Consider the following 25,656-nt stretch of genomic DNA (forward strand, 5'->3'; position numbering starts at 1 on the left):
GGTATCTCCTAGGGCTAGGCACTGTGAGGTAGTACTCTGGAATGGCAGACTCTTTTTCTTTCCTAACTTCGTGAAATTTACGAATTGATTCAGAGTTGTTGGAAGGTGAGAAATCAGCAACATTGGTAGGAAAGGATACAGAAGTATAGGGAGTGGAAGAATCTGTATCAGCAGTTCTACGAACAGGACGTTCTGATGCTCTAGGGATAGAGTGATCAGAAGTTCTGGGTTCAGGTTCAGAGGGTTCAAGAATAATGGGTTCAGAGGTTAGTGGGTTGTATTGAATGGTAATGGGTGAGGTTGGTTCATCGGGTCGTGGAGTCTGAAGCATGTTCCAAAGAGGTGCTTCTTGTTGGGAAGGTTGGAAAAATGAAGACCTTGGTGAATTTGATGGAGATGTGGTTTGGGCAGCTGGTTGAGACTCTAGGATAGGAGTGAGTTGGGTGGCTGTGCGGTTAAGGAGTGTAGAGATGAGGAGTGCATCAAGTGAATTTAAATCATCATCAGATTCAGTAACAGCAGACTTACTTGATGATTGCACGGCAGACCGAGTCACTCTGGCAGAAGTCTTCATTCTGATTACTTGAGCAGCTGGTTCCACACGAGTTGGTTTCTCCACAATTCTGACTTGCTTCTTTTTCTTCTTCACCATCAGATGGAGCATCTGGTTTGGTGGGTTCCTCGTGCTTCCTCTTAGATTTGTCAGCTCTCTTCTTCTTCTTCTGATCATCAGACTCTTCAGAAGATTCCTCCAAGACCATTTTTCTCTGAACTTTCCTCTTGGGAGGAGAGTCAAACTCTGGAGCTGGTGGTAGTTTTCTGAAAAACTCGTCCACATCTATCTCGTACCCTTGTTGCTTCAGATCATCAATGTAGCACAAAATAGCTTCTGGGTTATCTGCTTGAGACCACAGAGGGTAATCATTTAGAGGTACCCTTCTTTGTCTTACTTCATCAGAAGTATCTTCATGAGCAGGGGCAACCTTCTTCTTGACCAATCCCATCTTCTTCAGAGATGTGGATGTGAAGACATCACTAACAATTGTAGACAGGTCCTCTATGCATCCTGCCTTGATCAGATCTTCTATGAATTTGCTCTCAATGAAGAGATCTGAAAGCAGTCTCCCAAAAGGGATGTACTTGATGGCAGATTTGATGGAGGCAGTGGTTCTGGATTTCCTGATACACTCTTTCAGATAAGAGAACAGGAAGAAAGGAAGGCAGATCTTCCTATGATCCTGAATGAAGAACAGCATTGCCTTCTGGCAGAAGTTGATGTAATCAGGAGAGCTTCCCTTTGGCCTCTGGTTGATGCAGTGAAGCAGAATCTTGTGCCAGATCCTTAGCTTGGGATGAAGATCCACCACTTTGTAGTCGCTCTTGCCAGGTTTGTATGTTGTGTAAAGAGCCTTGTTGGTTTCATCCTTGGTTCTGGGTTTCACCTTTGACTCCGTCAGTTGGAATCTATACCCAGTTCCAGTGTGTGCACCCAGAAGATTCACAATAGACTTCTCAGTAATGATTATCCTCCTGCCAGCAATGTAGGAAACCACTTGAGTGTCATCGCAGTCGGCATGCTTCCAGAATTTCTTGACCAATTTATCATAGATTGGACCTCGAAGCCGGTTCAAATATTCTTCCCAGCTCTGAACATGAACTTCAGGACGAAGATCATACCCATTAGCAGCTATATTATCCAGGTCGAATCTCCATTCAGCAAGCACCTGGAGTTCTTCCGGAGCAAAAACACAGTGAACGGCACAGCCCCGTTCTGCAATTGGAATCATCTTCTCTTGAGCCTGACCTTGACTTGGAGTTTCAGGACCCAATTGACCTGTAGCTTGCCCTACTACCCTATGAGGAAATCTGGTTGCACCTGCAGTTTCGTTTCTGTTTTGTCTCACCATCTTGAAGGCGGTTGAAGGTTTTGGGTAGAAAGGAGAAGGATGAATAGAGGGAGAGAGATCATGGGGATAAGTTTTTGAAAAACTGAAGAGAGAGAAGGTAAAACCGTAAGTGTAGGAGAACGTGTGTGTATAGTGGGTTTTGAAAAATAACCGTTGTTGATCAAAAAGCAATTTAAAATCAACGGTTAAAAATTAAAGACATGATGGTAACAGTAAATACACATATCACACGCAGGAGAGAAGCACATCAACACTCATTACGACAGACTGTCAGCAAGGGCACAAGGAACTATGTATCAGAGATACTGACACACGTTTACTGTCTCAGCTTCAGAGTCAGCACCAATGGGTACATAAACTCTGATAGAGTTACCTTCTGGACTAGACATCTTCTGATAAAGAAGTATCATAGTCAGAGGTTCTGATCCATCTTCATGCTGGACAAAAGTCCATATTCAGATTTTTCAGAATGAAATTAAATCTATCCTCTCCTAAGGGCTTTGTAAAGATATTTGCCCATTGATGGTCAGTATCAACAAACTTTAGAAGAAGTACGCCCTTCTGTACATAATCTCTAATAAAATGATACTTTACCTCAATGTGCTTTGCCCTTGAATGTAAGATAGGATTCTTACTCAATGAAATTGCAGCAGTGTTATCACAATAGATTGGGATATTACTCTCAAGGATTTGATAATCCTCCAGCTGATGTTTCTTCCAGAGCATCTGAGTGCTGCATATTGCTGCTGAGATATATTCTGTCTCTGCAGTAGATAGTGCAATGGTTGATTGCCTCTTGCTTGCCCATGAGACTAAGTTGCTTCCCAGAAATTGACAATTTCCAGAAGTGCTTTTTCTCTCTGTTCTATCTCCAGCATAATCAGCATCACAATAACCTGAAAGCTTATACTCTGATGTTTTCTTATACATCAAGCCAAGGTTAGTGGTACCTTTCAGATACCTTAGGATCCTCTTAACAACAGTTAAGTGGGTTTCCCTTGGATCTGATTGGAAACGAGCACATAAATGAACACTAAACAATATATCAGGCCTAGATGCAGTTAAGTATAGAAGTGATCCTATCATACCACGATAGAGCTTCTGACAAACTTTACCACTTGCATCTTCTTTCTCCAGAATGCATGTAGGATGCATTGGAGTCTTGGCAACTGTAGATTCCAGCATATTGAACTTCTTCAGAAGTTTTTTAGTGTACTTGCTCTGATGGATATATGTTCCTTCTGGTGTTTGATCAACTTGTATTCCCAGAAAGTACTTGAGTTCTCCCATCATACTCATCTCAAATTCAGCCTGCATCATCTTAGAAAATTCTTTGCATAGAGATTGATTAGCAGAACCAAATATAATATCATCAACATAAATTTGCACAATTAAGATATCATCTTTGTAAGTTTTGCAAAAGAGAGTTGTATCTACTTTACCCCTTACAAACTCATTCTCCAGAAGGAATGAGCTGAGTCTCTCATACCATGCTCTGGGAGCTTGCTTTAGACCATAGAGTGATTTCTTCAACTTGAAAACATGGTCTGGGTTCTTCTCATCCTCAAAACCTGGGGGTTAATGAACGTAGACTTCCTCAGATATGTATCCATTTAGGAAGGCACTCTTAACATCCATCTGATGTAGAATTATGTTGTGATTCACAGAGAAGGAGATCAGCAGTCTGATTGCTTCTAGTCTTGCTACTGGAGCAAATGTTTCTGTGTAGTCTATTCCTTCCTGCTGACTGTAGCCTTGAGCAACTAGCTTTGCCTTGTTTCTGACTACATCACCTTTCTCATTCAACTTGTTTCTGAACACCCATTTTGTTCCAATTACATGGACACTTTGAGACTTCTTCACTAGGCTCCAAACATCATTCTTGGAAAATTGATTCAATTCTTCTTCCATAGCCAGAATCCAGTCCTTGTCCTGAAGAGCTTCATCAATTGACTTGGGTTCAATTAAGGACACCAATCCTTTCAGACTAAGCAGGGTCTCTTCAGAGGGTCTGAAGGCTGATCTGGTTCTGACTGGTTCATCTTTGTTGCCCAAAATCAATTCCTTAGGATGAGCTGCAGTGATTCTGCTCTTCTTCTGAGTTTGTGAATCAGAGGGTCCAGCTTCTTCTGGTTCATCTTCCTCTAGCTCAGCTTCCTCTGGAGCTTTGCCTTTGTCAGAAACACTTATACTTAAATCTGCAAATTTCTCAACTAGCTTTTACTGGTCAGAGTCAAGCTTATCGTCAAATCTAACATGAATAGATTCTTCAATTGTTTTAGCATCAGTATTATAGAATCTAAAACCTTTAGATCTCTCAGAGTAACCAAGTAATAGACATTTAGAAGACTTAGCATCAAATTTATGCAATATATCCTTAGTATTAAGAACATAACAAACACAACCAAAAGGATGAAAATAAGAAATGTTGGGTTTTATATTCTTCCACAATTCATAGGAAGTCTTATTCAGAATTGGTCTCACAGAGATTCTGTTCTGAATGTAACACGCTGTGTTTACTGCCTCTGCCCAAAAATGCTTAGCCATGCCAGTTTCTTGGAGCATGGTTCTAGCCATCTCCTGAAGAGTTATGTTCTTCCTCTCAACAACACCATTTTGTTGATGAGTTCTGGGACAAGAGAAATCATGTACAATTCCATAGGAATCAAACAGACTCTCAAACTTGTCATTCTCAAACTCTCCACCATGGTCACTTCTGACACGCACAATCCTACAAGCCTTCTCGTTTTGCACTTGGGCTATGAAGGTAGAGAACACAGCATGAGACTCATCCTTGCGGGTTAGAAATTTTACCCATGTCCAGCGGCTATAGTCGTCAACAATGACCATCCCATATCTCTTGCCACCTATAGACTCAGTTTTCACTGGTCCAAATAGGTCGATATGCAGAAGTTCCAACGGCCTTGAGGTTGAGACAACATTCTTTGCCTTGAAAGGGACTTTTGTGAATTTGCCTTTCTGACATGCTTCACAAAGAGCGTCTGAAGAGAACTTCAGAGTGGGTAAGCCCCTGACAAGGTTTAGCTTGCTCAGCTGAGAAATCTTTCTCATACTGGCATGCCCTAACCGTCTATGCCATACCCATTGCTCTTCATTAACAGACAGAAGGCACTTCACATTCTGAGCCTCCAACTCAGATAATCTGATCTTATAAATGTTGTTCTTCCTCTTGCTGTTAAACAGAACAGAGCCATCGATCTGACTTACAGCTCGGCATGACTTTTGATTGAAGATAACATCATAACCCTTGTCAGCTAATTGACTTATAGACAATAAGTTATGAGTTAAGCCGTCTACCAATAAAACATTGTCAATGCATGGACTACTATCTTCACAAATAGTACCAGTACCAACAATTTTACCCTTTTCGTTTCCACCAAAGCCAACTTCGCCTCCAGGCTTAAGTTTTAGCTCTTGGAACATACGCCTTTCTCCCGTCATGTGACGCGAGCATCCACTGTCCAGATACCATGATTGGTGTTTCAGTGGAGCTATCAAGGATATCTGCAACATAGATAATCTTATCCTTAAGTACCCACTTTCTGGGTCCTCTCTTGTTAGTTACTCCAGAGGTTCTGATCACCTTGGGTTTCTCAACATGGTAATGTAAAGGAATTTTTGCATGATATTTAGACATGGAGAAAGATCCCTTTTTAAGAGGAGGTTTAGCAACTTCAGCAGGTAAAGGATCAGGCAATATTGTACCAGAGGGAACAAAGCATTCATACAAAGATTTAGCTTTAGGCATAGAAGGCTCATTTCTAATTGGTTTAGAATAGCCAATGCCATGCATTCCATTTCTGCTTACACCATAGATCATTGAAGCCATTAAGCTTCTGTCTACGCTTTTAGCCAGGAATCTTTGAAAAGATTTTTCATACTTAGATTCATACTTACTATCAGAGGCATCGCAGGCAATAACTTCTTCTAACTTAGCAATTTGATTCTTAAGCACAGAGTTAGAATGCACAAAAGCATGGTTATCATTTTTCAAATCAGAAATAATTTTCTCATGTTCAGAAGGAGTCTTAGAAGCAGCAGATAAGTCCTTTTTCAACTTTTTATGCTTAGACAATAAAGAGTTATACTTATCCATGATATCAGACAAAGCATGTTTCAGTTCAGAGGTTGAGAAAGAAGCGAATACCTCATTTTCATCGTCTGAGTTAGGATCTCCTTCTGATTCTGAGTCAGATTCAACAGCATCCTTTGACTCTGCTCCTTTGTCTTTGACAATAGCCATGAGTCCTTTGTAAGATCAAGTTTTGATCTAGTAGTACAACTCTATGTTTTGATGATTACAAGTTAACCTTTTGATATGAACAATTGTGGTACTCTAACGTGTTTTTCTCAGTGTGCTATTTACAGGCTCTGACCTCAACTCAATCTCACACAAATCAGAAGCACTGTGTATAAAGGGTAACCCAAGCAACGCTTTCGCATTCACCATGTTCAGTATGAACAGTGGAAAAGCTTCAGAAGTTCTGAAGCTATACAAACTCTGATGTGGACTCAGTCGCTAGAAGCTCTGAAGATCAAGAAGTTCTGATAACCAAGAAACACTGAAGGTTCAGATGTTCTGATGGTGTAGAAGACTCTGAAGATCCAGAAGCTGAATAGTAGAAACTCTGAAGTCCAGAAGCAAGAAACTCTGAAGGCCATGTTCTTCCCTCTGAGTTCAGAATCAGAAGATACAATGGTCAGAGGATCTGTGCTTTCCCTCTGACTCTGATCAACCGACTTCACAAGTTCCAATATGAAGTATTCCCCTGATCAGAAGTCTCCTAGGTTAAAAGGTCAAGTCGCTATCCAAGTACAAAAGCAAGTGTACCTTCCTGACGACCTACCTAACGTTTTCAGCCACAGCAGAAGCTGGATTTTCCAGAACTGCCCTCCAACGGTAGCATTTCCCATGCAACGCTCAACCCTAATCCTTGGAGTATATATAGAGGCTGAAGAATTGAAAGAAGCTGTGAAAGAAGAAACTGAAAAGAAGCAATACACACGCGCAAGACATATTCAAAATATTCTAAGCTTTCTTTCATCTGAAATTCATTGTGTTTACTATTAGCTTGTCAGAAGCAAATCTCTTGTAAACATTTCTTTGATAAACAGTTTGTTTAGTTCCTTTAGGAGATCAAGGTTGATCGGATCCTAGAGAAGACTAAGAGAGTGAATCTTAGTGTGAGCTAAGTCAGTGTAATTGTTAGTCACTTGTAGGTTTCAAGTGCAGTTGTAACTCTTACCTGATTAGTGGATTGCCTTCATTCTAAGAAGGAAGAAATCACCTTAACGGGTGGACTGGAGTAGCTTGAGTGATTTATCAAGTGAACCAGGATAAAATCCTTGTGTGTTTTTCTATCTCTTATCTTTAGCACTTAAGTTCTCGAAAGATTTGCCAAAATCTTTAAGGTGGAAGTCTTGTACTGAAAACGTTATTCAAACCCCCCCTTTCTACCGTTTTTCATACCTTCATCCTTGGACTTCACCATCAGAGTCAACATTCTCTGACTCTGATTCGTGAAAAGTCACCATCAGACTTTTCTTGGTCTTGAAGTGCTTCTTTGGCCTCTTGTCCTTCTTCAACTTTGGACAGTCACTTTTGTAGTGCCCTGATTCTTTGCACTCGAAGCATGTGACTTCTTTAATTGAGGACTTCTTCTGACCTGAGGATTCAGATTTTCCTTTGGCCTTTCTAGAGCCTCTGTACTTGCTTTGCTAGTGCTTCCAGATGCGGTTGAGTCTTTTAGAGATCAGAGTCAGTTCATCTTCATCAGAATCTTCTTATGCTTCTTCAGATTCTTCTGCTTCAGCTTGGAGAGCTTTTGACTTCTCTGCTTTATCCTTCTCAGATTTGGATTTCAAGGCTATTGACTTCTTCCTCAGATCTTGCATCTCTGAGCGCTTCAGCTCATGACACTTCAGTATGCTGATGAGTTCTTCTAAGCTCATACGCTCAACATCTCTCGTAAGCTCTATTGAAGTCACCAAGGGCATCCAGCTTTCAGGAAGACTTCTGATGACCCTTATGACATGATCTTTTGTTGTGTAGCTCTTGTTGAGAGGTCGTATTCCAGCTACAAGCAACTGAAATTTGGAAAACATTTCTTCAATGGACTCGTTTGGCTCCATGATGAAGGATTCATATTTTTGGATCAAAGACAACGCATTTGATTCTTTGACTTTCTTGTTTCCTTCATGAGACATCTTCAGGGATTCAAAGATGCCCTTTGCATACTCACGATCTGTAATCTTCTGGTACTCTTCATAAGAGATACCACTTAGAAGAATTGCTCTAGCTTTGTGATGCTGTGAGTAAAGCTTCTTTTGATCTGCAGTCATCTCTAACCTTGGGATCTTCTTGCCTTCTTCATCAACTGGACGCTCATAGCCATCCACAATAATATCCCAGAGATCTGCATCAAAACCCAGAAAGAAACTTTCAAGTCTATCTTTCCAATATTCGAACCTTTGACCGTCGAACATGGGAGGCTTTGCATTGTAACCATCTTTTTGCGTTTCACTGGTGGTAGCCATTGTTTTTCACACCGGCCCGGATCACTGAACACTGTTAGGTGTGGTAATCAGAACTTGCGCTCTGATACCAATTGAAGGTATGAAAAACGGTAGAAAGGGGGGGGTTTGAATAACGTTTTCAGAATAAAACTTCCACCTTAAAGATTTTAACAAATCTTTTGAGAACAAAGTGCTTAAGATAAGAGAAAGAAAAGCACACAAGGATTTTATCCTGGTTCACTTGATGAATCACTCAAGCTAATCCAGTCCACCCGTTAAGGTGATTTCTTCCTTCTTAGAATGAAGGCAATCCACTAATCAGGTAAATGTTACAACTGCACTTGAAACCTACAAGTGACTAACAATACACTGACTTAGCTCACACTAAGATTCACTCTCTTAGTCTTCTCTAGGATCCGATCAAACTTGATCTCCTAAAGGTAACTAAACAACTGTTTAAGAAAGAATGTTTACAAAGAATTTGCTTCTGAAAAGCTAAGAGTAAACACAATGAATTCAGATGAAAGAATGCTTAGAAAGTTTGAGTACAGCTTGCGCGTGTGAGATTCTTCCAACCGCATCTTTCAATCTCCAGCCTCTATTTATACTCCAAGGATTAGGGTTTGAACGCTGCATGGAAATGCTACCGTTGGAGGGCAGTTCTGGAAATTCCAGCTTCTGCTGTGGCTGAGAATGTTAGGTAACTCGTCAGGATAGTACATTTGCTTTTGTACTTGGATAGTGACTTGACCTTTAAACCTAGTAGACTTCTGATCAGGGGAATGCTTCATGTTGGAACTTGTGAAGCTCGTTGATCAGAGTCAGAGGGAAGCACAGATCCTCTGACCGTTGTATCTTCTGATTCTGAACTCAGAGGGAAGTACATGGCCTTCAGAGTCATCTTGCTTCTGGACATCAGAGTTTCCACTTTTCAGCTTCTGGATCTTCAGAGTCTTCTACACCATCAGAACATCTGAACCTTTAGAGTGCCTGGGTTGTCAGAACGTCTGGATCTTCAGAACTTCAAGTGACTGAGTCCATATCAGAGCTTGTATGACTTCAGATCTTCTGAAGCGTTTCTACTGTTCAGAGTGAACATAGATGTTGCGAAAACGTTGCTTGGGTCACTCTTTATGCACAGTGCTTCTGATTTGTGTGAGATTAAATTGAGGTCAGAGCCTGTAAATAGCACACTCAGAAAAACACGTTAGAGTACCATAATTGTTCATACTAAAATGTTAACTTGTAATCATCAAAACATAGAGTTGTACTACTCGATCAAAACTTGATCTTACAGAATGCTCATTTTTTTTTTTCATATTTTAATTCATTAATACATGTCTAAATAATGAGATCAATATTCACCGTGCAACGCACAGGGTAAAAACGCTAGTATATTATTAAAAAGAAAATCGTTATCTAAAACAATTTTACACATGACATTCCAAGAATCAATTTAATCACACCCCCCTCTCTGGTAGACAAGTGTCACAGCCAGAGAGAGTCACACAAATTAATTATCCTAAGTGATTTCCCTATAATTTTGTTTGTTTGTCCCCCATTAAATGAAAAAATTATAAATAAAGTTAATAGCGTAATGTTTGAAATTTTGTTTGTTTAAATTAATATATACAGGGATCCGGAAATGTTAATAACGTAATATTTTAAGTTAATATACACAACATCAATATAATATACAGGGTTTATTATATTACGGTTCAAGGTTTATTTTAATAGTATTCTAGGTTTATTATATTCAAGGTTTTGCAATTAATTATTTATTTCCTTCAAATTCCTTAAATAGACAACTTAATTATATTAAATTGTATTTACACACATAAAAGACATTAAATTCTATATTAAATAAATGGTAAATCCTTTTTTTTTAAATCTCATTTGAAATAATTTTTTACATTTTAATGCAATGACAATTTGTTTAAGGAAATTCTTTTTCGAATTTCATTGATTAACTCTAATCAGTTTAATTATAACCGTTGATTACCATCACTTAATTTAATTATGTATCATTGACAATTTTAAACATTTAATTCGTTTACATATTTAAAAAAATCATAATACAACATTTAATACTAATTAGAGAGATGTGCTCCCCCTTCTCTCTAGGACCAAGGGAGAACGAGACTCAGGGAGAGAACGGGATTTAGGGAGCGGACAAGGTGAAGACATACAGGGGAAAGGAACCATGGAGGTATGACCGGCGGGCTGAATACTCAAAGGCGGCGACGGCGAGACAGGGTGGTTCTCTTTGGCAGCAGGGGAAGCAAACCGATGGCTGGACGAGACCCATAACACGAGCACCGACGAGGCTGTCGAAAAAAGATGCGTTACACTGCACCCTGTTCATTGATGGATTGGATGATAACACATCATACAACACGATTAAGGAGACTTTCTCCAAGATTGGCAGGACGGCGGGCGTGTTTGTGCAGAGGACAAGAAAAAGCCACAGAAGATTCAAGTTTGGTTTTGTGCGTTTCGTGGAGAACAAAGATGCTCGGGAGGCGATGCAATCCCTCAATGGCATTAGGATTGGCAGCAGTATAATGCAGGTTTCTATGGCAAGATACCCTTTCTTCGGCACAAATAAGAAACGAAAAACGGTATATGAAAGCAGAGGCCCAATGAAGATGGGAACGACGAGACAAATTTGGGTGCATAAAGGTAATACAAGGGACGTGAACAAGGTTACTAAGGTGCTCAACTCGCTTCAGAAGGCCTTTACCAAATGAAGCAGACAGATAAAGACAGGATAGGCAGAACCATTGTTGCATCTGTAAGGGGTATACAGAGCACTCTTGCGATCGAAGATTTTCTGCGAAGCCATGGGTGGGGTCAGATTAGGGTGGCGTCGCTGGGTGCCAGAGAAGTAACCATTGAATTCAATTCAGAGAAGAAGATGTTCCAATTCCTCAGCGATGAAGGTGACCTTGGCAACATTTTCACAGTCATCAAACCAGCTTCGGTCCTTGACAAGCCTACAAGGTTCTTCACCTGGGTGAGGATTTGGCATACTCCACTGGGCATGTGGAATAGGGATTTTTTCACTCTATTGGCTGGGTATGTGGGAGATTTCATTCAAACAGACGATGAGACTGAGAACCGTCGAAGGTACGACTATGCTAGAATAATGGTATCTTCATACACACCCACTATTGAGATAAGGAAGGTGGACATAAAGTCTGAGGACCAAATAATCACAGTGGTAATGGAAGGCGAAGGCATGGGAATCACTGAAAACCAACTGCATCAGGTGTTCTGGGCACCGGAAAGCTCATGCTCTGCAAATCATGATTCGCAAATGGCATCGACAGGAACGGTGGTGGGTGAGTCTGACTCGGCGAGAGAAGGGGTGTACCCGGCGGAGGAGTTGCTGGCACCCAGAGTTACGGGTACAAGTTGTCAGGCTATTGGGGGCAAAGCTGGCACAAGGTCGAGTGACATTGATGTGTCAGGAAAAGGGGTTCCAGAGAAGTCAACCTTGGGGATTGTTACTGAAATCTTGCAAAAGAAAACAAAAGGTGAACTGGCATAACTGTGAGAACGGTCAGATAGAAGTGTGCTTTAGGGACAATTTCAAATTCAAGGTGGGCTACTCTGCTATTGAAGGACTATGGAACAACTTTTTCACAGGTTTTAAGGTATCAATTGGGGAAGCACGTGAGCTAGAGTTGAGTATCAAGGGAGCAGGAAAGTATAAGCTGGTGGGGTGGGGCCAAAGTCAACGCAAATATAACATGAGGTGGGTATGTCTTGACCCGCTACCACTGGGTTGTTTTAAAGATATTGGCCCAACTATCACCTTCAATAAAACATTCATCGGGCCTCTATTGGAAGGACTGGAAAATAATGTGAGCCCATTTGTTGTGTCCCCCTCTCCCTTATCTCAATCCTTCGACGCTGTTGAAAAGGGAACACCAATTATTTCTCCAAAGAAGAAAAGGGGCAGACCCAGAAAAGCCAATTCTGAAAATCAGGTTGTGAAGGAGGCATCAACTGCTTCATCCACACCCAAGCGGAGAGGGAGAAAACCGAAGCTGCAAGGATCAGGGGAAATACACTGTGATACGAGGAGGCAGCACCAACCTTTGAGAGGGCCTTCTGGTAGATATCTAACTAGGAGTTCAAAGGTCTGGCTTTTGGGCAAAGTGTTGGGCCTTGAATTTGAGGGTCCCGATGAAACTGCTATCTCCTCTCTTGAAAGTTATTTAGGAGCATTCTTGTCCCTTTCTGATTCTAGTGATGGAGAAGAACTGGCTCTCTTGGAACGTCAGAGGGCTGTGCAGTGCGGAGAAGTGGAGGAGTGTCAAAGAGTTGGTCAAGAGAGCATATTCGGAATTGATTCTGTTTCAGGAGAGGAAGTTAGAAGCACAGAAAGAGAAGCTTGCACTTAATTTTGCAAATTCTCTTAATTATGAATGTGTTGTTTCTCATGCCACTGGAGCTGCTGGGGGACTCCTAACGATGTGGAAAGCTTCTACCTTCACCCTAATTCATGTCTACAAGGGAGATAGGTATTTAATTATTGAGGTCAAAGACAACAATCTCAACATCAATCTGATGATAGGAAATATATATGGGCCACATAATGAAGAGGATAGAGAGGCAATGTTCTCAGAGATTGGTAATGTGCTGCAGAATCGGGAGTGTGGTTGGGTTCTTGGGGGTGATTTCAATGCTACCCTCAATGCAGAAGATAGGAGTGGAAGGTTGGGAGGGACTGAAGCTTCTTTTTCAAGCTTTATAAATGACTGGAATTTGATAGATTTGTCACTGCAAAACTCAGAATATACTTGGTTCAGTTCAAGAAACGGAGGTGTCTGGAGCAGAATCGACAGATGGCTATTAAACGAAGAAGCTTGGCTGTCCCTTGCTGAAGCCATTCAACGTGTGGAGAATTGGGGACTCTCAGACCTTAGAGCAGTTATTTAAGCCTTGGGACAGCATAGCTCAGGGCCAAAACCTTTCTTATTCTACAACAATTGGCTATTAGATAAGGAATTTGACAGAATGATCTAGGAATGGTGGAACACCTGCGCTGTACAGGGATGGTCAGGCTATATATTGCAGACGAAATCGAAAGACTTGAAAGTTAAAATTAAAGGGTGGAAGGGTCACTCCAGATCACACACAGAGGAGAAGATTAAATTGTTGGAAGGTGAACTCCAAGTGGTAATGGAAAAACTAGAATCTGAGGGCATGAATGAGGAGTTGCGAGTTAAGAGGAGTCAAGTGTTAAGTGGATTGTGGGAGGGATACAGGATTGAAGAGTCCAAATGGCGCCAGAAATCGAGGGTAAAATGGCTGAAGGAGGGTGATAAAAACACTTCATTTTTTCACTTTGTCAGCAAATCAAGGAGAGCAAAAAATCACATTCACAGACTTAATGTGAGGGGCAGTGAAGTGAATGATCCAGTGGCAATCAGAGACGAAATTAGGGCCCATTTCCAATCCTTCTTTACTCGCGAAGAGATGATTAGACCAAAACTGAAGTGTACCAATTTGGTTAAATTGTCCATGGGGGATAGGCGAATGTTAGAGGATGGTTTCTCTGAGAGTGAAATATGGGATGTCCTCAAGCACTGTGACGGAGACAAAGCGCCGGGACCCGACGGTTTTAACTTCAATTTTTTCAAACACTTCTGGGCAACAATTAAGGGTGATATCCTCAAGTTCTTCGAGGAATTTCATGTAAATGGCAAACTTGTACGAGGCCTCAACGCTGCATTCATTTCTTTGATACCGAAGAAGTCTTGCCCTGCTGAAGTTGCTGATTTCAGACCTATAAGTCTGATAGGCAGCATCTATAAATTGGTGTCAAAGGTTCTTGCAGCACGATTGCAAAATATTATGCCAAAGATAATCTCTGAAAACCAATTTGCCTTCACTCTTGGGCGCCAAATAGTTGATTGCATCTTAATTGCCTCGGAGGTGGTTGATTTTCTGAATAAGAATCAACGAGGTGGATATCTCCTTAAGCGAGACTTTGCCAAAGCTTATGATTCCATCGAGTGGAACTTTCTCTTGGAGTTACTTGCTGAAATGAACTTTGGCGAAAAGTGGATTTCGTGGATTAAAACTTGTGTAACTACTGCCTCTTTGGCTATCCTGGTAAATGGCTCTCCTTCTGTTTTCTTTGACATTGAAAAAGGATTGAAGCAGGGGGATCCTCTCTCCCCCTTGCTTTTTAACATATGTGTGAACGGGCTATCATGCATGTTGAACCAACTTCTTGGAATTTCTGGGCTCAACATCTTCTGTGGTGTTAGAATGGGTAGTGCTGAAGCACTAAATCACCTCCAGTTCGCAGACGATACTCTTCTGTTCTGTGAACAAGATGATTCACAACTTGAGCTTCTATGTCAAGCTCTATTCACTTTTCTCTTTGCTTCAGGCCTAAGGTTGAATATGGAGAAATCAGAACTTATCGGTTGTAATGTTGAACCAGCAGAGGTAGCAAGAGTGGCTCATATTTATGGCTGGTCAGTGGGCTCTTTGCCTATCACTTACCTTGGAGCTCCACTAGGTGGCAACTCAAGAAGGCTTTCTTTTTGGGAACCGATGATAGTTAAATTGAGAAAAAAAAAGGAGGTCCTACAATTCAAAATATACCTCTTTGAGTGGCAGATTGACTATTTTGAAGGCGGCTCTCAACTCAATCCCGGTTTATTGGATGAGCTTATTCAAAGCACCAAGGGGAGTTATCATGGAAGTGGAGAAAATATTCAGGGCATTCTTATGGGGGAAAGAAGAAAGAGGAAAGAAAATGGTATGGATTCCATGGAATATGATATGCAAATCCAAAGCAAAAGGAGGATTGGGATTGGGCCATTTAGCATGGAAAAATAAAGCATTATTACTAAAGTGGGCTTGGAGGTATGGGGTAGAAGTGGACAGCTCATGGAGAAGGCTAATTGCTGGTAAATATCAATGGGATAGCAGAAGGCTTATGCTGAACACAGTATTGGATGATGGAGGAGTTTTCTCTGCAATAATAAAAGACATTGGTATTATCCTCAAGGAGGATTCTTTGCTTTCTATGGGTTTTAGAGATCAATTGATATGTGGAATTGGAGATGGTAATTCTACCAGATTTTGGATTGATCCTTGGATTGGAGGTAAACCTTTGTCTTTCCAATTCCCCCGTGTCTTTGCAATCTGCACCAATAAAACAGCATACATTGCTGAAGTTGGCCTATTCGTAAGAGATAAATGGGTGTGGGACATTCCTTTCATAAGGAATTTTCTTGGATGGGAATTGGGAATACATTCTGAATTCATGAATATGATTAACTCCATCATTCCAGCAGTGAATTCGAAAGACCATTTAATATGGTGTGGAAGCGGAAATGGTTACTTCACAGTTAGAGGCCTCTGTCAATAGGTGGATGGTAATGTCCAAGATGAAGCAGAGTTTGCGGTCCTTGAGCATATTGCAAAATTAATTCCACCTAAGGTCAAATTGCTGTATTGGCAAGCATGTCACAATAAGCTGGCTACCAAGATAAATCTGTGGAGGAGAGGTGTAATCTCAGCTGAGAACAGCTTATGTTGCTTCTACAGTTCAAGTATCGAGACAGTAGACCATCTCTTTGTATCTTGCCCTCGGGTTATTGAGTTAAGGTATCGTATTCTAAATAGAGAAGGAATATCATGGTCATGCTCTAACTCCTTGCCGGCCGTCCAAGAGGAATGGATTAGCTTGAGGACAGGTACTGATTTGATAATTTGGAATCTAATTCCATATTCCATTGTTTGGTCATTGTGGCTACAACGGAACAACAGCACCTTCAGAGGCAATGGAATGCAGTTGCAAGAGATTGAGGACATGTACATGCTTCGAATTGCTTGGTGGATCAAATGTGATTGGACTAGTTGCCCCTACGATTCACTTCATATCTCAAGGAATTTAGGCAGCATTAAATTGCCTAAACCTTCTGCGGTTCCTAGACAGGTTTCATGGCTTCCGCCGGATACTGGGATTTTAAAATGCAATGTTGACGGTGCATCCAAAGGCAATCCAGGAAATAGTGGAGTTGGTGGAGTGATTAGAGACTCAAATAAGAATTTTTTGGGGTACTTTGCAATCGGTATTGGCTTTGGTTGGGCTTTTGAAGCGGAAGTGAAGGCAATACTTCACGGGCTCATGTTTTGACAGCAGTTCCTATTCAGGAATATTATTCTGGAAAGCGATTCTACAACAGCAATCGGTTGGGTGGTTTCAAGAGACAAAAGACCTTGGAAGTTGATCAATGAGCTAAACAAAATTGATCTTTTGATGAACGAAGTGAATTGCTTGGAAATTAGGCATACTTTCAGAGAAGGCAATACCGAGGCGGACTCATTAGCAAACATGGGACATGAAAATGCTGAACCAATTTGGATGCTGCTAGAGGATGGTGCTTTTGAGATTCCTTGAAGGACTGTAGGCACACTGTTTCAGTTCAGTTTCAGTTCCTAAAGGATTGTCCATCCTTTCTATTTCAGTTTTTGTTTTTATTGGGGCATTTTATGGTACAATGAAGTTATGTTGTTGTATCTGATGGTTGTGTGCTTCTTTCAAGCCAATGCTATTTTATGATACTTGGTCTGTACTTGGATGATTTATCTCAATACTATTTGATCTTTCAAAAAAAAAACATTTAATACTAATTACTATTGCTTCCTTAAATCAAGTCAACGTGAATTGTTCATTTTAATTAAAAACTAAAAAAAAAACGAATCTAGGGTAGAATATCACAAGTTGCTGAAACGTTGGCCAATATCTTACAATGCATACTTGGATACGAAACAAAACCGTTTTAAAAATATATTTAGGAATAACTTTATGTGATAGAAATAGATTTGGTTTCAAAATAAAATTGATTTTAAATATTATATAATATTTTATATCTAATGCTATAAAATTTGCATTCATTTTTTTTATATAATTAAACTGCATTAGTATAGATCAATATCTGAAATGAATGCTCAATTAGTATAGTTTTTATGTGTTGCCAATATTAATGGGATATTACAATTATTATGAATGAAATTAAGTGAAACTTAATTGTAGATATTTATGGTAGTCTATTGTTACAAATCAGAGATTACTAATTTTATTTGAAATGTGTTGACCATCAATCATAATTAATGGACAAAATTAATGTAAAAAAAATTAATCCACCCTACCCCTTCCGTATTTTAATTGCTTGAATTATGGAAATAATTAAGTGTATCTTTTGATGAGAATAGCCTACAATAGTCTTGAACGAGATCAACCCAGTCAAACATATTTTCACTAAAATAATTACATTAATGATTTAATTTTATGTATAATTATGATGATCATTTAACATTAATTGGTTAGTTTTTTTTTTTAAAAAAAAACTAGTACTTTGACCCGTGCGATGCACGGGGGATATTCCCTTTTATTTTTTGTGTATTTTTATTAAATTAGTGCATTTTTTATTTTTATTAAAAAAATTTATTATTTCAAAAGACAAAATTATCTTTAGATATAAGCCAACATAAATTTGCAAGTTCACTTTCCACAATGAATGTGTTTGTCTTTTATTTTATAAAAGCGCACTTATTTTATCTATTTGTTATTTTTGCCCTTCTTTTCTTTTTAGTATGAGCTTTGGTTAAAGCGGCATACCCTATTCAACTTTTTTATCAGATGAGGTTGTTAAAATTCCGTGTTATTTTTTTTTATAATTTTTAAATGATAATTTAAGAATTAAAAGAACCAAATTAATTTTAGATAAAGCAAAACATAAATTTGTAAGTTTTTTTTTGTTAAATTTGTTTTTATTTTGTAGAAGCGCAAATTTTTTTGTTTGTGGTTTTTATTTTGTACCCTTGCTTATCTAAATGTTGCATTTTTTTATGTAATAATTTAATAGTTTATTACAGGGAGTTGAAGTAACATATATGAGTTAATAATAGACATTCAGAAAAATCTTTTCTTTTTGTGTATGGAATAATTACATTAAGAAAAAAATGAAAATAATGATTGCCCTTGAAATAAAAGAAAATATGATACCAAAAAAATGAAATAAAAGAAAATAAATAAATAATTTTTTATTTTTTAACGAACTGAAAGATGGAAGATTATTCATTCATGCATAAAGCTTTTTACCTGTAATTTTTCTTTTTGTATTTTTGGCTCTCACCAGTGTTCAGGTAGATTTTGCGCACCTCCACTAATACTGATTTTAATGGGTGAATGGTTCAAACCAAGTACTATTTTAACATAGATATCAAAAAATTTAATCCTAGTTCGACATAGCTTTGCTATCATATTATCATATACATTTATATATTTTTTTGTTGTGGCCGAGTGTCGAGATTTCATAAGAGAGATTTCAGTACCCCTAGACCATGGTCTCTAGAGAGTTTTGTGCCACAAAGAATGGGGTCTAACAGTTGTCAGAGCGAAATATGAGAGGAAAGGGAGGAGTGGTGTAATGGTAATAGCAGGAAAGAGATTAAAGAGGGAGACATATAATAGAAATAAGGAATTAAAATCAAACTCGCTTACAAACTCAGAGACTAATTTGATCATTAACTTTTTTTTTTGTCCAAATTGCTTTTCAGATGCACCATGAGTTGTTGTCTCGCCCTAGCCTCTACTGGTCCAATATTATCTTGAATGGATTATAATTGTAACTCATGGAAACTTAAAAGCTTACTCAATAACTCCTAATAAAGCTCAATAACATTAGACTTTCTAATTATTGAGTGGATAGCAATTGTAACTCATGGAAACTTGAAAGCTTACTCAATGATTCAATGATTCTTAATAAAGTGTAATAACAATGGACTTTCTAATTGATTCTTAAAGACTCTTTACTTTATAACAACTCTTTACTTTGTAAGAGACTTGTAAAGAAACTCCAAGCAAGATTACAATGACTCAAAAACTTACTCAATGACTACTAATAAAGTGCAATAATATTAGAATTTCTAATCATTGAATGGATTAAGCAAGAAACATAATTGACAATAAGCATTTATTTCTAACAGTTATTGGCAATTATCAAACTAAGTATATTATTCATGAATCATGAATCAACTAATGAAATAACGAAAGCATAACCAAAAACTTATGAGTGCATTGGCCAAGATATGACATATTGTATTTTCTCCTTATGCAGCTAGCATAAAACTCAAGCACATGATAAGAGTGAGTCAAAAATATATAATGCTTCATTAAATTTAAAAAAAAAATAGAGGAAAAGGTAACCATACACAATGTATAACTTGAACACAAAGCAAGTGAAGAAATAGTTTCTAAGATGTTCCACCTCTAAGCTATTGGCCTAATAGCAAAATACTTTGAAAGGCATGGAAGATTTTTTCTATCAGTAGGTTTTTTTTTTCTGATTTGCTACCTGGAAGACATTTTTATACAGCTAGTATTGATAAACTATAATTAATGCACTGATAAGAAGATGAATAAAATTAAGCACAAAGAATGTGAATTATTAAGTCCCACATCAAGTTTTCCTCCCAGCTTTCATCAAATAGCACAGACTTGCTCAATCTCTCTGCAGAGTCTGAGAGCTTTATGCAGACTTCCTTCTCGCTACGTATGGAATATCTATCCAATCAATGGAGACACATACCCACCAATTCCATTAGGCAACATGGATGTTCTCATAACAATAAGATACAACATGTCCTCTGATAACAATTTGCTTCTTTCTCTAAAACTTAAAACCTCTTCCACAATCTATTTCCTCTACACATGAGATAGAGTTATAACATAGATATGTTGCAATATGCCATAGAAGAATGCTTTTTCGGAACTTTATCACCCCTACGATCACAAAATCTCTTGACCTCTTCTCTTCACAAAATCTCTTGATTTCTTTTGCCCACTTCTCATCCTTGACCTTCCGTGACCTTCTTTATCTTATTTATAAAATGATGAAAGATGACTCCCTTCAGATCAGGAGTAACAATTTTGCGGTTGTTTTCATTGTGCTTGTACTTCTCATAAGCCTGGCAAATACCTTTAATCAATGGAGAAAGACAACGATACTGGCCTCCTTTCCTTTCAAAACCCTTTATATTCCTGAGGCCAACTTTGAATCTTTGTTTTGTAGCCTTCAAAAAGTGTACTCATACTGGTGTAGGTCATAACAAACTTTTTCTAATAAACTCTAAGATGCCAAAATACCTAACATTTCAATAATAATGCCTCTTTTATTTAGTAGTACTTATTAAGTAATTAGAGATAGTGTTGCTGACCTCCAAGTAATTTATCAGATGAGAACAATCTCAGCCTAAAGGCCCCACATTCATTTCCTCGCTTAATGAGAAGTACCTGCGAGCTGTGATATCAAAATACAGAAGCATAGCCTTGAGATATGAACTAAAATGTTACAATAGCAGCAAAAAAGAAACAAAATTACAGTTGAAAATGGCTAAACGAAAAAATCAAAATGACACAATTCACAAAATAGGCATAAAAATGTTATCTTCAATCGGATTTAGTAGAAATAACAACATGCATAGAGAAGGAATTAAAAAACCAACTAAACTACCTTGCTAGAGAACGATAAAAGCAAATTAAAAAAAACAGCAGCAAAATGGCTTATCGAAATGAAGATTCTCAAAATGCTTGTTCAACATACAGAAGAACAGTAGAAGAATTTTGTACATACTCACAGAATGTAGTAGAATTTTGTACGGGTGCCACCAATCATTTAAACACAAATAAATTAAAAAACCAATCTATATACAAATTTGAAAAAACGGATACTGATCAGAAACATTTATACCCAAACAAATAGGAGTTTGCTTTTGTTTCACATACATAGTCTAAGTCAGCATTGATATTATGGCTGTAGTTTCCATAGTAAGAAGAGTATCACCATACTCATTACAAAGCATCATTAGTTCAATACTTCAATAAGATTGAACAAAATAAAAAGAATTCAACCTTATCAGTGAAGATAACTGCAGGGGCATTCTCATTCCCATCTGCAACAATTATGTTTCCAATTTTGTTTCCTTTTAGAACCTAAGCACTTAATATATGATCAACACATGTTAAATATGATGAATGAGTCAAACTATGAAAGAGAAAATTGAACAAAAAGTAAGAAGATGGATCAATAAAAAATAAAGAAGAAAATGGGAAAACAACCTTTTCATCACAATGGAGAGCGATCCAGACATGAACCTTGTCATGGACTGGCAGAAGATGAATGAAAAATAAAAACTATAAGAATTCAACAATGAGAGAAATGAAAAAGAAAAAACTATTAGCACTAAACAATGAGAGAAATGAAAAAGAAAAACTTCTCATCGATGTCATTCAGTATCCAACCTGTACATCTAAAAAATAAAAGTAACAATATTTTAGAGATATAGAGACAGAGAACATAGATGTGGGAAGAAACCAAGCTGACACACAAAAGACCACTTAATTGAGATACTAATTGTTCATGATCAATGCCCTCACATTAAGGAACAATTTCCTTACACTCTACACTCAAGAGATCCCAAATCAGCTCTCCATATTTAGCAACAATTTCCTTACATTCTACACTCAAAACTCCTTCAGCTCCAATACTATGTTTAATTTCATGCAGTGGCACAAAAATTTTAAACTTTGTTAACAAAATAAAACATGAGTTCATTTGAGATTAAAAGAAAGATCCCAAAATCAACTATAGCACAGGCTACCACAATTATGCAGATGAAAAGTTGACTGTGTTCTATTTATAGAGTGATGAAAAAAGGTACAAATCAAAGAGACAGACTAACAGAATTGTGAAGCAGCAAAGGGTTGTGTTTTCATACACAACTGGATTTCTGAATTTCCCCCAAAAGTAAGAATAGCATTCGAACCCATCTTCAATGTAGAGTTGGTTGCAACAATTAAGGACCTGTATCAAACATGAGAATGAAACATAAATTAGAAATAAGGAGAATTGATCCTATGTCTTGGGAACTCCATAAAATAAAATGCCCCAGAAAGAGAAAAACACAAAAAATCATAAATTGAAACATAAAAGAGAATCCAAGATGAAAAGGTAGAAACTTGAAACACTATGTCAGTATATCGCTCTCAGTGTTTCAGCTAAAACGATATAACGAAGCAAAAGGCTGAGAAGAAGAAAAGAGGAGAAAAAGATCTAACAAATAATTGAGTTCAAATTAAGAAAAAAAGGGTTCGATTTGGATCAAAGGAAATCTGAACAGCATATAACGAAAGAGATAGAAAGGAATCCTTATATATTGATCACGAACATAAATAAAAAATAAGGAGACTAAATATCATAAGAACTGTGATTGACATGTAGTTGATTACCTCTCGCGTTAAATACCACAACGAATTCCATACTCATCGAACTCCTTGCAGCCCTGGTGGATTTCCTTGGGGTACACGCCATTCCTAGCCACACAGCCTCCGCACTGGAATGCAAATTGCGCTGTCGTGCGTGCCCTTGATGGTCTGCGGCGAGATCATGGGCAACGCCTCCAGAATCGAAGAGGTGGTAGAACGGACATGAAGCCCTAATGCATCTCCGTCACATGGATCTCGCGGAGCCCTAATTCCCAATTTCAAATTTCAGAAATAAAGAAGGATGTGAAATTAGGATAAATGGGGGTGTGGCGAATCCAGAAGAAGAACGTATGCAGAAAAAGTAGCATTCTTGCCTTGAAAGTCGACGGCAGAACACGTCACGCTGCTCACGCTGGATATCGACGTCTGGATTCTGGTTGAATCTCTTCCATGGTGGTGGAGGCCTTGAGGTCGTGGTGGACTGGTGGTGAGTTTAAGAGAAATCGCATAGTTATACGAATGAGAAAGAAAACGTTTAAGAATGATAAATGATAAATCACGTTTCAGAAGACCAAAAGACTGCAGATGAAATGGACAGCTCAGATTGAATCCAAGAGAAATGATTTGCATTTTTACAAAATTGTCCATGTTTAATTTGAGAGTTGTGTTGAATAAATCGTTGAATGACAGGTTTGCCCCCAAAACTGCACAAACTCTCCCTTTATATATAGTATAGATAGATAGATAGATAGATAGATAGATAGATAGATAGATAGATAGATTTTGTAACTTATTCAGTTATATTCTTGTCGCCAGAGGCGGACCTTGGAGAGGACAGGGAGGAGCCCTGACACCCTCAAGCCTTTGGAAAATTCTTATATAATGAATTGATGTGGAGTATTTTGTGTTCAAAAAAATATAATAAAATATTTCACAGTGCGCTTTTATTGTTAACTTATCTCGTGTCCCAGTGGTTAGTGCCTTGCTTTTTTTTCACCAAGTCCGGGGATCGATTCCTCTCTGCACCTGTTTTATTTTTTACCAACTATCCAATTGGCTCCACTTTTGACCAGATTTTAAATTTACAAGTCTTAGAAATTTTAATTTTTATTTGTCTCTAGTACTCTTTTAAGTAAAGTTTTTTTTGAAAGTCTTTAAGCATTTATTTGAGACTTCATTTATATGTTTTAACTTATTATTAATCTTGATAATAACTTTTCTACTATTAATTATACAAGCTCAAAAAAAAAATCAACAATGACCATTTATGTATTGCTATTAAAAAAAATTATTCATGTATTAACATAATACTAGTGTTTTCTTACGTATTTTATACATGAGTCAATGCGTTGATTATTTAAAATATAATAAACAAAGATGAAATTGAAGAGTCTGATACGCTAAACAAAGTGGCGGAAAAGCCTTAAATTGAATCACTTGTTTGAAATTCGTGCGGTTGAATAACTAGTGAACAAATATGAAATAGAAATGTCTGAAATGCGTAGCAAACGACCGATTAATTAATAAGAAGGTTGGTTAACGAAACCTCAAATTCTCCCAAACATATAAGGGGACGGTTTTACGGTGTCTAATAAACAGTAGCAGAGTTAAACTGTAGTGACCGCGATTATGCGCGTCATTATCCGCTCAGACGTTCTCAAAAACTTCTTTGTAGACAACATTGCTCGTGGAGCTCGAAACCACCCCTTGCTCATCCACAATGAGCACCTTCAGCCCTTTTTTTAGACTTCACCTTTGAGAGAGTGACATATAGCTGTCCATGAATAAACACAGGTCTCAGAAGGTACAAACCAACATGAGAAAGGGATTGACCCTAACTCTTATTTATAGTCATCGCGACGCATAAAGTCACCGGGAATTGCCTTCGAGAGAACTTGAAGAGAAGACCATAGTCAAAAGGCGTTAAGGTTATCCTCGGAATATACTCAATTTTACACTGTAAAAACTTAGAGGTGAACCACTTTGCGTGAACCTTGGAATCCTCATTCGATCTACACGGGGTATCGTAGCTCAAGTACTCTCTCTCAACACCAGGAAGCTTTGACACATGTAGTTGTTTACTTGCTCGACGCTCTCAAGTGTAGGGGCGAGAATCGCCCTTTCTTGGAAGTACGAATCGCTTTCCAAGTTCGGCACTAAGTCCGAATAAGCAAAATTGACCAACTCAAGAAGAGGATCAGGACCTTGTCCGACCAACAAATCTGACGGAATCTCAATCGTGGTTTCATCCTCATTGATGGTGTCAACCGTTTTGTCGCCCACCTTAAGAATCCACTCAGCGAACTCCCTTATATTTGCGGCAGACGCTGAGGATGAGGCGCTCCGTAATCTCATGTTTACTGTCAGTTTCATTACCTTGCACTATTTACTTAGACATTGCTGATGCAGTATATATGAAGATAAATTTGTTTTGAAAATATGCAGTAAGATTTGTTTTCATAATTTCCTTAGACATTGTTGATGCAGTATCTTAGATAATTAGGGAATATTTTTTAAAATTTAATGTTAGCCAAGATAGATTTGTTTGTGAAATAACTTTTAAGTGCAATATGATAATTCAACAAAAGTAATTTAGGTTACTTTATACGTTTGATTTGGTTTAAAAAAAAATGTCGTTCTATTTGGTAGCTCCTTTTCATTTATATAATTGTTAATCTTTCCAACCAATATGTATCATTTTTTTTCTTGTTTAATGTATATTAAGCATCCAATTATAAGGTTATTATAACCCACCGTGATTCTATCTTACAAAGATTGTTTTTTAAATTATAAACATGAACTCTTAAATGATATTATCAGCCCACATGGTGTTAAATAAGATTGATTTCAAGAAATTTTTAAAATTAGAATACATGACTTATGAATATTTAGGGCAAGGAAGAGAAT

At 38.1% G+C, this 25,656-nt stretch overlaps 1 long non-coding RNA gene across 3 annotated transcripts; it reads right to left on the bottom strand.

The window, feature by feature from the left end:
* Positions 1-19,885: 19,885 nt before the first annotated feature.
* On the bottom strand, positions 19,886-23,014 carry LOC130749462 (uncharacterized). Of its 3 annotated transcripts, none has more exons than XR_009022930.1 (3): positions 22,774-23,014; positions 22,227-22,348; positions 19,886-21,650 (listed from the first exon to the last, which is right to left on the bottom strand). It is a non-coding gene; the product is annotated as an uncharacterized LOC130749462 (long non-coding RNA). The 3 variants fall into 3 exon arrangements; XR_009022928.1 differs by having other exon boundaries at positions 19,886-20,785; positions 21,397-22,348; XR_009022923.1 differs by having other exon boundaries at positions 19,886-22,348.
* Between the last annotated feature and the right edge of the window lie 2,642 nt (positions 23,015-25,656).

This window comes from Lotus japonicus, chromosome 1 (assembly GCF_012489685.1).
Source record: "Lotus japonicus ecotype B-129 chromosome 1, LjGifu_v1.2".
Taxonomy (NCBI): Eukaryota; Viridiplantae; Streptophyta; class Magnoliopsida; order Fabales; family Fabaceae; genus Lotus; species Lotus japonicus.